This window comes from Atractosteus spatula, chromosome 13, assembly GCF_055471065.1.
Source record: "Atractosteus spatula isolate fAtrSpa1 chromosome 13, fAtrSpa1.hap1, whole genome shotgun sequence".
NCBI classification, from domain to species: Eukaryota; Metazoa; Chordata; class Actinopteri; order Semionotiformes; family Lepisosteidae; genus Atractosteus; species Atractosteus spatula.
The window spans coordinates 16662621-16679569 of NC_142718.1; positions in this window are offsets into that span (position 1 = coordinate 16662621).

A 16949-nucleotide genomic window follows, 5' to 3' on the forward strand; every position below is an offset into this window, starting at 1 on the left:
AGAACCTAATCCACTCAATGTGATTAATCATTATTAATGACAGATGATATAACAACAACTGGTCAGGACTGCAAGTTTGTCTTGCAGACATGTACAGGAAGTATAACTGAGAATATGAAATCACTGCTGTGAGTCCTGTCTAACTTGTTTCCATTTTGCTTTTAACCCAATGAATAGTTATCTTAAACCCATCCTCAAGTGGGATGATATGCTGCTATTGAAAATACAGTATAAATAGAAAGATTTAGATGAATGATGCCAACTCGCAATCAAATTCTTTCTGTTTTGCAGCACTTTTTTACTTTTGCACATCCTACTATCCATAATTAGAAATATCATATATAAAATAGAAATATCACATATAAATTAATGTTTTCTTAACTGTCTGTAATATATGAAAACATCAGTTCAGAACAATATACTGTACTTGACTTGTACACAGAAACCTTTGACCAAGTCAAATACATTTTTTTGTTACAGAACAGTTATGTATCCATAGAAAATTATGGATATATCATTAAAACCACTACTTGTTTCCAGTTCATTAAACCTATTCACAACAAATTAACATTAATTGCCAAATTTAAAAGTTTATGCTATGTGGAGAAAATAATTAATATAAAGTATGCACAATACAAGCCATAAATAGAGAGTACACATTTTTATGTTTTAAAGTCATTAAAAGTGGTATACAGCATCATTTTAATGTTATTCATGGAATCTTTTAAGGTTAACTTAAAAAAAAAAGAAAAAACAATACACTGTGCAAATTAGCATACTTGTTTTCCCATTTCATGCTTTATAACTTCTTTGACTAGAACATCTGTGAGTGTTTTGAAGTCAGTTACAAACTTCTTGTTCTTCTCTCCCTCTTGTTTCTCCTCTATCTAAAGCCTGAAGAGAAACTCCTCCTACCTGCAAGCATGGGCGATGTTAGTGGCCTTCTCAGAGGCCTGTACTAATGCGGTCATCAATTCTGACATCTTTCAATAGGGCTTTCAATTTTAACCTGTGGTAGAAAGAAGAAGAAATATTAAATAATAATTATATAGAAATATTCATTTTTTAAACTAGATTATGGAGTGATTCATTTTCACTCCTTTCATATAAAACAATGTGAGGCAAAGAAACCACAATATCTTCTTACCTACTCTGTTACAATATTCACCATAAAGGCTTTTTAATTATGAGAACCTACTTATTCCAATCCTATAACTATGATTTTAAAACCAGTCAATACATTAATTATGACATATTTAGGAAAAATGCAACTTGCTGCACAACAATAGCCCTGCTCGTTTAAAACTAAAGCAGAGATTGATAACATTTTTAAAATTATTCAAACCCTTCCTAATGTATGTACTGTACTTGAGTGCTCAAACTGAAGACATCTAAAGGTAAAATAACTTACAGTAAATGTCAGAAAAAACTAAAGATAAAACTGAAATATGCTCATTACATAAGACCCATGAATTCAATATTCAGTGGAAACACCAACAGCCACAAATCATTTAGAACACCTTTACACACTGGCTTGGTGCAGCTTTTACCAACTGGTCTTCATAGATTTGCTTAGGTTTTCTCGGATTCTCAAGTCTCAAGGTTATAAAGTGAATATAACAAAAAGTGTTATTATGCCACACAATATTGCAGCAAAAACTATGCCCCGAACAAATATACATTTTCTATCGGATATTCATAATTTCACTTATCTGAGACTATTAAATAAATAACAAATTAGACCTTAGACATATTTTAATTTAACTATGTTCCACTTCTTAGAAAGGTGGAACAAGAATTGGAAAGATGGAAAACTTTACCTATTTCATTAATTGGATATGTAAACTACATAAAAATGAAGGTTTTTCCAAAGTTTCTTTACCCTTTTCAGTCTCTCCTGATCTCAGGACCTCAGTACTTTTTCAAATGGTTGAACAGTTTAATTTATAGATGCCTTTGGAGGGGAAATGTTGCCAGAATAAAGCACAAGGTGCTATGTTGTCCCACAGATGAATGTGGGTTGGTACTCCCAGTTGTACTATTTCTCACGAACACAGACTGAAATCCGTGTCAGATCTTATAGTAGACCCTATGCGATGCGGTAAGAGCTGGAGAAAACAGGAGGCGTGGTAAAAGGGAACACACAGGGGTTTAATAGTGCACAAAATAATAGTGACAATCCGTGAGACAGTGTACAGGGAAGACAAAACGGCATCCAAATCCAAATGGGTCCAAGGGCAGGTCAAAGCACAGTCCGAGAGTCCATCAACAAGAAATCCATCCTGGGATGCGACAAAGTTAAAATCCCCGGGAGGGGGGAGCACACGGACAAACAAAACATGGAGGTCCAAGGGTGACGGGGCGAGATCCTCCAGACCCCGGGCTCAGGAAGCGGGAGGTGTCGGGGATGAGGCCTATGCCCTCAGGAGACGGACGTAGGGTTTCCTGGTGCTAGGCCTCGCAACATCATTGTACATTGGACTAAATACTTTTGTAAGGCACCGTATAATAATAATAATAATAATAATAATAATAATTGCTTACACTTATATAGCGCTTTTTCTGGCATGAAAGTATACTAAGCATGAAAAGAATTATCATTCTATGCATGTATGTATTTTGAAAAACATGGATTTTGGATATGTATTAAATGTTTTTGGAGTCATTTTGATTAATTGGTCATTTTGACTGACAATGACACATTTGAGTGACCTTTGATCACTGCACATCTTAAGCTGTACATCCCATCATTAGCAGGAAATCTTTCTAGTCACACATAATGTGATGATTTAACCTGTTCAAAATCAATAGAACAAATATAAGAGAATGAAACTTGTATGCCATGCTAATAAAGAAAAAAATGCCTTTGTGCCATCAAACTTTTGAAACCACATCTCTGGTGGACTTGCAAGCAATGGAGTCAAGTCAGGGATTAATCACAAGATTTTGTGCAGACCAGCCTCGTGGACTGAGTGTGATGCAGATGTGCAGACATACAGTACAGACGTGCAGAATGGAAATGTTGTGTTCAACAGATCAGTTTATTAGGGTGTTCAAGTGTGATTGGCTATGCTGGTGTGTTAAGTCACTACAGTACTCTGACTGCATGGCAGTACACTGCTTAAGTGGCAGAACTTCACTGACTTCCCATTCTTGCAGGCTTATTCAGACATGAAAGTATTTCAAAAGACAACACACCTCATTCTACTCATGTAATGACTTTCTAGTAAAATGAGAATGTCTTACAGTTAAGCTGTGATGCCCTTAACACCAGACTTTATTTCCATCGAACATTTGTGGAATAAGCTGGTATGATGTGAGGCATCTGGGATTCACTGCGAGAGCGGTGAACAGGATCTTCGAGTGTAATGGAACTAAAAACAGAAACAAGTAAAAAGCATAAGCATGCATCTCAGATGGACAGCTTGTATAGTTTTCAACAGTGCTCACACACCACTAGCCAGTTTTGCAATAATACTAAAACCATTAAGAGACCAGGAAATATATTTGTGCTGCTTCACAGAAGTGAAAACACAATGACACTGCAGAAAAATATGAATTTTCATAAAACACTATAAAATAAAGTATTTAATTAACTTGTAATGTTTATTCATAAAGTATGAATTATTTAAAAGTTATGTATACCCATTTCCTATACAAAAATCTGTAAATTTAAGTCTTTACTGTTGCATGCACTATGAGGTACTTGCTTCGTTCATAAATGAATTATCTTCAACAAAATACATATTTTTCTGCACATAATGCTGTACTGCACTTAGGATGTAGCTTTATTTGGAAAAATATGCATCAGTGTTGTTTATGTTCTCAGTAACTACACAAGGCAGTCATCTATGCATTTTTTTTAAATTGCCACCACACATCCGTTACCTTTTCCTGTCAACAGCCAAATAAATGTATGGGTTTCACATAATGCTTAAACTGGAAGACAGTTGGGTATGAATTTCCTGTTCTGTGCTTCACAGCAACGACCACTGTTTTGTTTGTGATTGGAACTGAACAGAAGCACAATTATTTTACAGTTCTTTGTCATCTTTGTGCGCCGCTCGTTTTTCTGTTGTGTAACTCTTTCCAAATAAAGGCACACTCCAGCTACTGTACATTGCAGCTCAAATCTGCAATGACGTCACAATATGAAAAAAAGTTAGTGAAGCTTAGTTACAGGAGCTGCTAACAGCGGGTCTGAGTGGGAAAACATGGAAATGGAGATGAGAGAAAGTCTTATTGTAGAAGTGGGTGCATTACATTCAGAAAAATGTATATTCAATGTTATGAGAATAAAACATAATTTGAACGTTTTATGCTATCACACAAAGTACAGAGAGAATTATTTATTCACAATATTGGCAAAACGACTCTTCTGTTGCCATGATGGGTAATAATAAGAAAAAGACTGTTTCAAGTTCACCAAGACAACATTGTGCCGGTCACTTTATAGTGTGCGTTAAAGTCACCGAGGAAGGTAGATAAGGGAGAAAGAGGTGCAATCGCTAGGAATTTCACAAAGCAAAGATAAAGAAAGTCTAGCTCTCCTTTTTACAGAGAAAATAGCAGAAGGGCTGAACATTGAGTGCAGAGTATAAGGGTCGCTGGATCAGTCCACTCCAGGTAGGAGCATAAGGGTACATAGTTGCCAACCACCTCAGGTCCCTTGCCCCCAAGGAAGATTTTTAAGTTCTGGGGGTGGACTGGGTATTATCTGGTTAGCTGAGAATGGCATGGAACAGTGTCTGGAGGATCGGGGTGGCTTGGTGGTAGCAGGGTACACCGCAAAGGGGGAGGTCTTGCTCTCCTCCATGGAAGCTGGGGGATCTCTCCCTCAGAAGGTACTGGAGGGCTCCTCTCGTCCCAGATTGGGGGCCATCCAGTCCTGGTGGAGCATCAACACATGGCCCCGCCAGGGAGGGTGCTCCCACAGATCCTGTAGACTCAAACGTCCTCCTGTGGCTGAAAAGCCTGTTCCTGAGGCTGGATCTCTTAGTTCTTGTGATACTGCTGCCCTGTGGCTTTCTCATGCCTGGCAGAAAAGTAATTGACTATGAGCAACTTGCAAGAAGCACATTGTGTCTCATTAGCTGTATGTTCCAATCTTTTTTCAAATCAAAGTTTTTGCCCTGGTTAGAAGTCCTTGATGTACCCCAAACCAGCTTAAGAGGTACCCTATTAGAGCTTCACACACCTCACAGTGTAGGGGGACACTAATGGCTTCCCAGGCGTAGCATATTATAGTACAGCTATGGCTCTGTCAGCAGTTTCACTGGGACAATTTTTAATTTGTGCACCAAGAAACTGGCCTGTCTTGGTGGTAGGACTGCGTGGTGGACCAGTGGTGGCCCTCCTACACTGGTCTCCATCTGTTTCCTTGGGGTGCGCATTGATTGCTCTGGCTTGTCCTGGCACTTCCTCTACCAAAAGTCATTGTCCGATGAGCGGATATTAGATTGCGTGGTGTGGGGTCTTTGGCGTCTTCTTACGTCAGCTGGGCAGAGGCCTGTTCTGTAAAAGCACTCCTAAGGGCATGTGAGGTGGAGGAAGTATCTTCCAGCCTCTCTGGAGCCACTAGATGCATCTGGTGCCACAGGTGGTCTGGAGTGAGACCGTAGACTAACTGGTACATGGCTAACTGGTACATAGGACTCTCTTAGCCATGTATGTGCATTAAGTAATGCAGATCTGTGGCATTTCTCTTCTGGCTGTCATACATTCTGGCGTCTTACACCTGCGATCACTTCTTCAGACACTCTGTGAACAGTCACTCTCCCCCTCAGCTACTGCAATGCTCACATACACTTTTGCCAGCGGACTGTACTGATCCTTTACTTCTAGAGCCCTGAACAGCTAACACAATTTTTTCTCATTTTCTTTCTACTGTTCCTAAACTTCATCTTGGAATCTTTCATCTTCCTTGTAAAGTCTGACCTACCCAGAATTCCTAAAAAGGGAATCCACTGTAATCTTGTGCTTTCAGCATGCTCGTTGCTTCCAAATGCAGATCTGAGTTAATCCATTGTGTCCCCGCGTTCCATGCCACTCACTGAAATGGTTTTTTTCTGCTTCTGACACCAAATTGGTGAAACCGGTTAGGAAAGGTGAGGAATAGCAAGGCGGAAGAGATTGATTCGGGCTCACCAAACTTTATTCCCCTTGACTTTACACTGAAGGCTCTAGAGATAAGAGAGAGGCATACCGTAGGTGCAGCCACTAAGAATAATATGAGACAAAAGCTTCAAGGGTGAGCCTTGAGAAGAAAGTGTAAGGGTCACTGGAACAGTCCACTGGAATGGATTAGAATGCTACAATATAGTGTTACACATGAGAGGTAATTTACTCCATCTAGTTTTGTAGTTATTTGATAGCTATATATCTTATTCAGTGGTTTCTTGAAACAGGCCGTGATATTGGAATCAGCAACTTGGCTAGGTTAGCTTGTTCCATACTCCCACTACTCTCTGTGCAACTACAGTAAGTCCTTAGTTTGATACCATGCACATAGTGTCCATGAACATAGTTTCCCCTCTGGGTCATATTTTACTGTTGATACAAAAGTCCACAGGTTTGACTTAGTCATTGCCTTAAAGTACTTTGAATACTTGAATCAGGTCCCATTTGAGAAAGGCCCACCTTTTTCAATCTTGTTAGTGTAAGACATTCAATGAAGCAGCAATATTTTTTTACAACATTACTAACAGAGACCTGATGGTTAACAATTGTCTAAGGTCAACAATTCTAAGGTCATTGTCATGAACCGCATTCCTACGAGCACCTCTCACCCGCAACACCCATGTACTAATGAATCAATTGTCATTCCTCACGCCCTTCCCTATTCATACCCTCTCACTCCACTCAGTCCCCGCTCACTATTGAGAATTACTCTTCTGGTGCGTGCTACAACTCTTGACCTGATTGTTAGCTACCTGACCTTGTTTCCTCCTGCTTCGACGTCGCCCAGCTTCTCGTCTCGGATTTGGATACACTTGACCTGACTGTTTTGGCTACCCGACCTAGTTCTTTGTTTCGATGCCAATCGGTTGCAATAACCTTCAGTCTCGGCGCCGCATAGGGTCCAACCTGGTGCTCCTAACGCCATCTTTGACAGTCATGGCCTTTGAATTCTCACATTTGACTTTGGAAAATGGCAAAACAAAAAAAGCCAACAAAGGTAAAAAGTATTGTATTTAACATCTTTACACTTAATAAGTCAACTTCATTACTATCTAATGCTGCCCTCCAGTGGCATTGTGTACAGTGCAAATAGGAAAATAGAGTATAACTGTTTAATACTGTATTGCTTTTTTTTCAGCCACCATAAAATCAAACAGCATTATGTAAATATATGTATATGATGCACATTCTACATATAATGATATACTGTATGTCTGTATGATTTCAGTTCATTACCACTTTTGAATAGTTTCTTACTGATTATAGCAGATTTGTTCTCATAAAAGTTGTTGTCCAAAATTATGCTATTTTTTCTTCCTGCATATTTAATTAAAATGAAATCTCATTCATTTTATAGGTATTGAAATTATTATTATTATTATTATTATTATTATTAGTTCCAGTTTAACTTACAGAAAGACACTTATCATAGAACAAAGACAGGGAGAAAGGGGACATAGAGAGGAAGGAACAGCAGGAAGACAGAGAGACAGAAAAAACACTGTTACCTTTCTCTTTCTGTTTTGTGCCATACAAGAGGACCTAGTTCTGATCAGTCTTGGAAACTAATTTGACTTTTCTTTTAGAGAGCTTGCTGTCTTATATATAATTAGGAAATTCTACTTTAATTTATTGTAGAAACCTCAGGCGAAAGCCATTTGGTCCTAGTTGTTGAAGCATTTTTGGATTAAGGGGACTGATTCCCATTCGCTTTTGGGGAACCACATTAAAGGAAGGGAGATTTAGAACTGGAAGGTATTCTTTTATTTAGGACATAAGAGAAATCTCTTGTTGGCCTATCAAGGTTAGGTGTAATGTTCCAGGTTACAGGGTCAACATCCTGGGATTTCTGACTCTGAAGAATGTAGACCACTGAGACACCTTATTTTGTATATAGCATAACGTTTAATGTTATATACAGTAAAATGATATGTATTGTTTGTAATATTTGTCATCAAATTGCTCATGTTTGTATCAGATTTATTATTCTTTTGCCAGAGCTTTGCCAGAGAATAAAGAGCTCATCTACCAGAACTAAAAAACAATCCTATTACTCAGATTTACATAAAGGGGAACTGCAGTCCCAATTTCTCAGACTGGTTATTAAATCTTATTTATTTATAAAATAAATTAATTGATGTTATAGAAAAAAATGACACATTTTGTATTAAGCATGAAATGTGAACTTTGTGAAAATACTGTAAATTGCCAGATTGTCAGTAACTCACATTTGAGTTCGAACAAATTGCAACATGATGCAGACCTTCCTGCTCACTACTCAAGCTATGTATGAGTGAACAAGTACAGGCTGTGCAGCAGACATTTCGCAGCAGAAATACTCCAACATGATCTGCATGCAGAGTAAACAAGTAAGCAGTATTTGTTAGCAAACCCTGCCTTTAAATTGAGAGCAATATAGATCCAGCCATTCAGAACGGGTACAGGATAATGCAGCAAATTGCAGCGTGCATGCCCCAGTGCAACATACATTTATGTATTCCGTTGCAGCCAACTTATACAAGGTGGCTCCATTCTCAAAGTTCTTTAAAAAAACATTTTGTTCATTACAAAAAGGTGGAGGTGATACATCCCATTGTGTTTGTTATGTTCTGCTTGGGTGCTGGGAATGAATATTCAATCTCCTGCACTTATCTCATTGTTTGTTGTTCTTTAACATAAGGCAATCAGCAATCAAATGGCCAGTTTTATAAAACCACTTGTTTTTCCTTGGTGTGTGTACTGTAGTTTTAAAATGTGAACAAAGATGTGCTACACATGTGAATCACATGAAGTCATATCCACTGTTATGCCAAACCAAAAGTATACAATTAACTGGGGGTATAATCTATATATACATGCATACTTAGTTTTAATGGACAGTAGGAACAAGTGATGGTTAATTTCTCGAAATGCTGAAAAGAAAAGAGACACAACTTTCAGCATTGGATTGCGCAAACAATGAAGAAGAGTGCAAGAGACTGTAAATTCAACCCCATCTGCCCAGAAAAACAGCCTATTCAAAATAACAAACACAATGGGATGTATCACTCCCACCCTTTGTAACATGGGTGTTAAAGAAGTCTGATGTCTGTTAAAGATGTCTGTTAAAGAGGTAGGGAGCTGTGTTGCATGTGTAGGCTGTAAAGGAACAAGTGAACTTTAAGGTAAGGCAATCCGCAATGAAATAGTTTGTTTTTCCTGTACTGTGGTTTTAAAACATGAACAAAGATTATATATCAACTACTAGGAAGACAAAAAGGGCAGCAAAAAACGTATAAAAATGAAAATCTTTAAATTCTCCTGCTGTTTTTAATAATAATAATAATAATAATTAGTAATTGCTTACACTTATATAGCGCTTTTCTGGACATTCTGGACACATGTGCAGCATCCACCTGGATGATGCAACGGCAGCCATAGTTCGCCAGAACGCTCACCACACATCAGCTATCATTGGGGAGGAGAGCAGAGTAATGAAGCCAATTTATAGATGGGGATTATTAGGAGGCGATGATTGGTAAGGGCCAATGGGAAATTTGTCCAGGACGCCAGGGTTACACCCCTACTCTTTTTGAGAAACGCCTTGGGATTTTTAATGACCACAGAGAGAGAGTCAGGACCTTGGTTTTACGTCTCATCCAAAGGATGGCGCCTCTTTACAGTATAGTGTCCCCGTCGCTATACTGCGGCAGTAGGACCCACATGGACCACAGGGTGAGCGCCCCCTGCTGGCCCCACTAACACCTCTCACAGCAGCAACCTTAGTTTTTCCCAGGTCTCCCATCCAGGTACTGACCAGGCTCAACATTTTTGAGGAAATGTTTTGTCTGTTGGTATGGAGGTTAATTCATGATATTACTTAAAATTCAGAAATGTGAATATAGTTTACAAATTATTTTATTGTAGAATGTTTAATATGCCCAAGGAACTGTTCAACAATCTGAAAAAAACTCCATTCAGAACTGGAATTGAACATGGACCCTTTTGTGTGATAGCACAGAATCCTACCACTGAGCAACAAATGTACATAAAGAAGTACATCACCACTTTACCAAACTAACTGCAGCAAGTCAGTGAATTTACATTTCAATGTATAACATGTTGTGACATTTACAAATAATAACAATGTCACTACAGTGTACATATTATTTACTATTTCATTTTTAGAGTCTTTATTTGTTAAGGTGGCTGAAACAGACATGGCAAAATGTTTCCAAAATAATCACAAGTGAACGAGTCAAAGACATTAATGTACTGTAGATGTTTATGAAGAAAGCAGAATACAGTGCTTCTACCAGCTATATAATTATATTGTATTTAGATCCTTTAGCTCAGCACAACAAATTTCCCTTTAGTTGTAAAATTCCATATTAAGTGGTTAAACATGTACAATAGAGAGATTAAATGAAGCAATCATTTCACTAACATCTATTGCACCACAAGTGCCACCTATCAATTATCTTTGGCCAGTGAATTACATACTGCAATGCAACACACTACTTTTACCATATTTCGAAGAAATGACACACATTCTGAATGACTGCATCTGTATTTCTATTGGATTAAAAGATTATATCGTTATTAATTTCTTTAGATACATGAATCCATATTATATTCCCTATTAATCAAATTCTAAAAGTATGCTTTTGTTTACTCCGATAACGAGCATATTCGCAGAAAAGCTTATAACTATCACTATTCTCACAAAGTATATAAACGTACAGTAATATGGTCAGAAGGAGCACGTAAAAATGTTTCCGAAACAGACTTTGATGCTTAAAATTTTTAGGGAGAAATGGAATACTGGTGTGTATTTTTTCTTTAAACTACCAATACCAGCAATATACAGATTACATAATACGTATATTGTAGCGTTTACAGGTTCTTCTCAGAACAAAGGACCAGTGGAGACTCGATTAACGAACCAAGCGATAGCTTTATTCTTTATCAACCACATCAAAACCACACACAGGATATACACACACATGAGGAGACTGACGGAACACGTACACATCTTTAGGGTGGTAATTACTTTACACCAAGCTATACACTTATAAGACTACACAGGACACTAGAACTACTATGACATTATTTACACAAGTAGGGTCAGCCGCTGGTCATTGTGCTGACCCTCAGACTCTCCCCGGCTACAACTCCCAGCCTGCCCAGCGGTACTATGAGCGCCTAGGGGCGCTTTCTCCTCACCACCAGGCGAGGGCGTTACACTGCCCCCACCTGAAGCGTCTGGCGTCCCGCCGACGTCGAACACCCCCCTCAGGCTGTACTCGTACTCAGCTAAAGCCTGTGGAACCCTGCGTGAGTGGCCGCTGCGCTGCGGTGGCGGCTGGTGACCCACGGACACCCCACTATCAGCTGGCTCTGGCCCCGGCTGCTCCTCTGGAGACCAACACTCTCACCCATCTTTGCAACCGGACACGGTAGCAGACCTCGCCCACTACCCCAAGGACCTCAGTGGGCCCCTCCCACGAAGGCGCCAGCTTAGGGCTGAGGCCTTTGCGGTGGTGCGGGCTGTACACCCAAACCGAGTCCCCGGGCTGGAAGGCAGGCCCCCGGCAGCGCAGGTTGTACTGCCGCTTCTGCCGGACCCCCGCCTGAGTCAGGTGGGTCCGTGCAAGGCTGTGCACCCGCCGCATCCGCTGCCATAGGTCCCACTCGTAGTCCGGTCCAGCCGGCGGTGCTGACCCGCCTCCGGGCGGCGGGCTGAAGACCAGGTCCACCGCGGTTAGCATTTCCCGGCCCAGCATCAGCGAGGCCGGGGTGCACCCAGTGGATTCCTGGACCGTGGTCCGATACGCCCAGAGCGCAAGGGGGAGGTGGTGGTCCCAGTCCCGTTGGTGCCGGGACATCAGGGTGGCCAGCTGGGTGGCGAGCGTCCGATTAAACCGCTCCACCAACCCGTCGCTCTGGGGATGCAGCGGGGTGGTCCGCGTCTTAGTGATCCCCAGGTGCTGGCACACTCTGGCGAAGACCTGGGACTTGAAGTTATGCCCCTGGTGACTGTGTAACTTCTCCGGCACCCCCAGCCTGGCAAACATCCCCTCCAGTAGTGCATCGGCCACCGTGGGGGCACTCTGGTCCGGGAGGGCATAGGCCTCCGGCCACTTCGTAAAATATTCCATGGCCACCAGGACGTAGCGGTTCCCGGCCTCGATGCATGGAAATGGGCACTCGGGGGGGCCCTTCTGCGCCATACACACCGCACACGTTCGGCAATACTGCTCCACGTCCCGGTGGCAAAGACCCCAATAAAGATGGCCTCGGAGACGCTACAGGGTTTTTTTACAGCCAAAGTGCCCAACGCCCGGCTGGCCGTGCACCGCTTGGAGCACAGCCCCGCGGAGCGACTGTGGCACCACCAGCTGCCACCGTACCTCGCCACTGGAGGGTACCCGCCTCCCCCAGCGCAGCACCCCATCCTTTACCTCCAAGGCCTCCCACAGGGCGCAGACGGCCTTGACGGACTTTGGGTGTGGGGCGAGCACCGGCCCCACGTCAGGATCAGCTGTCTGTCACTGCGGCAGGTCTGACAGGCCCACCCCCAGCAGCCCCTCCAGGGTCGTGGCCGCGGCGCTCGCCTCCGTCACGGTACGGACTGCCCCCTCACGCTGCTCCCGCCGGGCGCAGTAACAGCAGTCCGCGGCCTCACAGGGGCGCTGCGAGAGAGCATCGGCATTGAGATGGCGAGACCCCGCACGGTGCACGACAGTGAAGTCGTACTCCTGCAGGATCTCTATCCATCGCGCCATCTGCCCCTCCGGCTCCTTAAAGTGGAGCAGCCAGGTGAGGGACGCATGGTCGGTCCTCAACCGGAACCGGGTCCCAAACAGGTACGGCCTGAAGTGGTGGACCGCCGCCATCACCGCCAGCAGCTCGCGACGGGTCACGCAGTAGTTCCATTCAGCCCTAGTCAAAGCCCGACTACAGTAGGCCACTACGCGCTCCCCATCTAGCCCCTCCTGCGCCAACACCGCAGCCACCCCCGAGTTACTCGCATCGGTATCTAGGACATACGGTAACCGCAGGTCGGGGTAGGCCAGCACGGGGGCCCCCACCAGAGCTTCATGTAACCGGCCGAAAGCTGTCTCACAGCCCGAGTCCCAGTCGAAACGGCGGCCCTTGTTGGTGAGGCGGTGCAGCGGGGCAGCAATGCTGGCAAAGTCCCGGACGAACCTCCGGTAGTACGAGGCCAACCCCAGAAAGCTGTGCAGCTCCGCGACGGTGCGGGGAGTCGGCCAGCCCCTCACTGCAGCGACCTTATCTGGGTCTGTAGCCACCCCTCGCGGTCCAACAACATGTCCCAGGAAGGTCACCTCCCACCGCAGGAGCTCACACTTGCGGGGATTGAGCCTCAGGCCAGCACGGCGGATGCAGGCCAGCACTGCCTGGAGGTTCGTCAAGGCCTGGTCGAAACCTCGGGCATGAACCAGCAGATCGTCCAGATATAGCACACACTGGTTCCGCGGGACCGATGCCAGCACCCTCTCCATCAGCCTCTCGAACGTCGCCAGGGCATTGCACAGGCCAAAAGGCATGACAGTAAACTGCCAGAGGCCCTGGCTGATGGAAAAGGCCGTCTTCGGGCGAGCATCGGGAGCGAGCAGTACCTGCCAGTAGCCGCAGCGGAGGTCCAGGGAGCTGAACCAGGTCGACCTGGTGATGTAGTCCAAGGCGTCATTTATCCTCGGCAGGGGGTAGGAATCTTTCCAGGTAACCTCGTTCAGCTTGCGGTAGTTGACGCAGAACCTCCACGAGCCGTCTTTTTTTTTTACCAGTACAGCTGGCGCCGACCACGGGCTCGCGGATCTCACCCCCGCTGCGGCCATCTCCCGGATCTTTTCCTTGGCGGCAGTCCGCTTGGCGTGAACCATGCGTCCCGGTGGGATGCGGATGGGCCGAGCGTCGCCGGTGTTGATTTCGTGTTGGACCAGGGCAGCGCGGGTGCAGTCCTCATCTCTGATCCTGATCTGGTCCTGATCGAGGCCCTCGCAGCTTCGCTGGTAGAGGTCCTCAATGGCGCTCCTCGCTTCCACGCAATGCTCGGCCCCCGCCGCTGCCGCCTTGTCTGGCCCCCCGGCCGACTCGGGGGCACGATCCGGCACGCTCGCTCCCGGGCTCGCAGGCCCGGTCTGCCCCAGCGGCTGCCGCCGCCGCCGCCGCCACTGCCTCTTTTTCCCCCGGCTCCGGCAAGTCCGCGTCCCTCGGCCTTCGCCGGGCCTGCCCTCCACCAGGTAAAGTCGCTCCCCCTGCCACACCAACTCCTGCCGGCCCAAGCCCAAACTGGCCCCCACTCACTGCAGTAGGTCCAGCCCCAGGATGCAGTCCTCCTGGATGGGTGCAAGGTAGCAGGGGTGGCGCACCGTCGCTGAACCTAGACAGAAGGCAAGCACCTGTTTCCCCATGGACTGCGAGCTGTCCCGTCACGGTCCTTAGCTGCAGGCTGCAGGCCTCCCATCCTGGGGGGTTGGTGCCCTCGGTGTCGGGGAGGACGCCCGGCCGGAGTAGGGTTACCAATGAACCGGTGTCAAGCAGGGCCAGGCAGGGTTGGTCCTCGATTTGGCAGTGGAGGTTCAGGCCTCGGCTACAGCCGACTCGCCCCACGGTGGCGTGAGGGGCGCAGGTCTTCACAGCGCTCTCCGGAGGGGGGTTGAGGTGTTCAAGGGCGGCCATCCCCGCGCTGAGCCGCCCCTTTCCCGTTTCCCGACGCCGATCGAGGAGTGCGAGGTTCGGGTGCCCGGCGGTACCGGGCTTGGTGTCCCCTCTTCCCGCAGCGGTCGCAAAACAGCGTGCGGGGCTGTTCCGCGGGGGTCGCTGAACTGGCTGGCTCCTCCTCCCCCTCGCTGGATTCCTCCGTTGCCGCCTCGGTCAGCCGGCAGGGCGCACTGTGTCTGCTGGCGCTTCCAGCCACCCCGAACACGGCCTCAGCCCGTGTAGCAAGGGCCAAGGCCTGCTCTAGCGATGCCGGCGCGGCCAGCTGTACGTGGCGCCGCAGCTCCTCAGGTGAGAGGGCCTTGAGAAAGGCCTGGAGAGCCATCTCCCGCTGCGCCTCCCGGGGAAAAGCTGGGTATCCTCGGCGGGCGAGGATCATGACATCAGCGGCAACCGGGCCCAGTCGCTCTCCTGGTCGGCGCCGCCACAGGGCCAGCCTCTCCCGCATCAGGTCCGGCGCCTCCTCCACACCGAAGCGCAGCTGAAGAGCTGCTGCCAGCGCCGCATATTCGCCTCGGTCCTCCTCCGGGACGTCCAGGAGCACCTGGTAGGCCGCTCTTTCCAGCGCCTCCACCATGTGGCCGGTCATATCCGCCCGGCTCCAGCCATTCGTCCGGGCCGCGAGCTGGAACTGCGCCTCATAGGTTTCCCAAGGTGCTTCCCCGTCGTAGCGACCGGGTCGCACCCGCGCCGATGGGTGTGGGAATCGCTGGTCGGCTCCGGCAGGGAGGGTTATCTTCTCTCTGGGGCACCCGCTGGCCGGGAGTAGCGGCCAGTCGCCCCAATTCTACCGGTGGGACCACTACTGAGTAGCCCTGGTAAGGGCTGTGGCCACCTGTCGCACCCAGGAGTTGCTCAGGCTCCCTATGTGCTCTGCAGGTGGGTTCTGTCTCTTTTAGAATCAGCCAGCGCTTGACAGAATCAGCTAATGTCTGCCACGATTTGTCCGTCCTGCCCGCTTCTGACACCAATGTAGCATTTACAGGTTCTTCTCAGAACAAAGGACCAGGGGAGACACGATTAACGAACCAAGCGATAGTTTTATTCCTTATCAACCACATCAAAACCAGACACAGGATATACACACACATGAGGAGACAGACGGAACACGTACACATCTTTAGGGTGGTAATTACCTAACACCAAGCTACACACTTATAAGACTACACAGGACATGAGAACTACTATGACATTATTTACACAGGTAGGGTCAGCCGCTGGTCATCGTGCTGACCCTCAGACTCTCCCCGGCCACAACTCCCAGCCTGCCCAGCGGTACTATGAGCGCCTAGGGGCGCTTCCTCCTCACCACCAGTCGAGGGCGTTACAATATGTTCCTAAATTATTATCGTTTATGAGCATGTGAAAGGCATGGTGAATCGGAGATTCTCAAAACTTACTTTGTATGATTGGAAATGAATACATGATCGGATCAACGCAATGCTGTGATGTTATTTTTTGTCAATGAAAAAATAAAGTCTTTTCGTTTGCAAAGACGGTTACAAAGAATGTGGACCAGGGTAATACTTTGAGTTTACAGCTTGTCCAAGGTCATTCATTATTAATACTATTAGTAATATCTTTGGTAAAGACTTTGATGCAGAAAATATTTCTGCATTATTAAAATATTTATGATAAAGGTGGTAGGTTGTATACTTTTGTCCAACTGAGCAATCTTGCTTTCATAAAATATACCAACTTTTTAATGTATAATGATTAACATGCTGTAATACACAGTTTAAATTTAAAAGTCTAAAGAGCATACAACTTAAATTCTTAATTGAATAAAGATTGTCCCTCAGCAGTGATCGGGATTCGAAACCGGGTGTTTTCTGGTGACAGCTCAAAAACTATACATGAGAGGTTAAGCTTCATTAGCTCTACCTGGCGGTTTTACAAGGTGATTCCGGATACTATTAACATAATCTAATTTGCATACAGTAAAACGCGGTGTGACACGAAATGATGTGTTATGACTGCATCTGTATACACAAGCCTGTTTCTTTACAATTTAATAAGGCTGCATCATATCAACAAAGTTT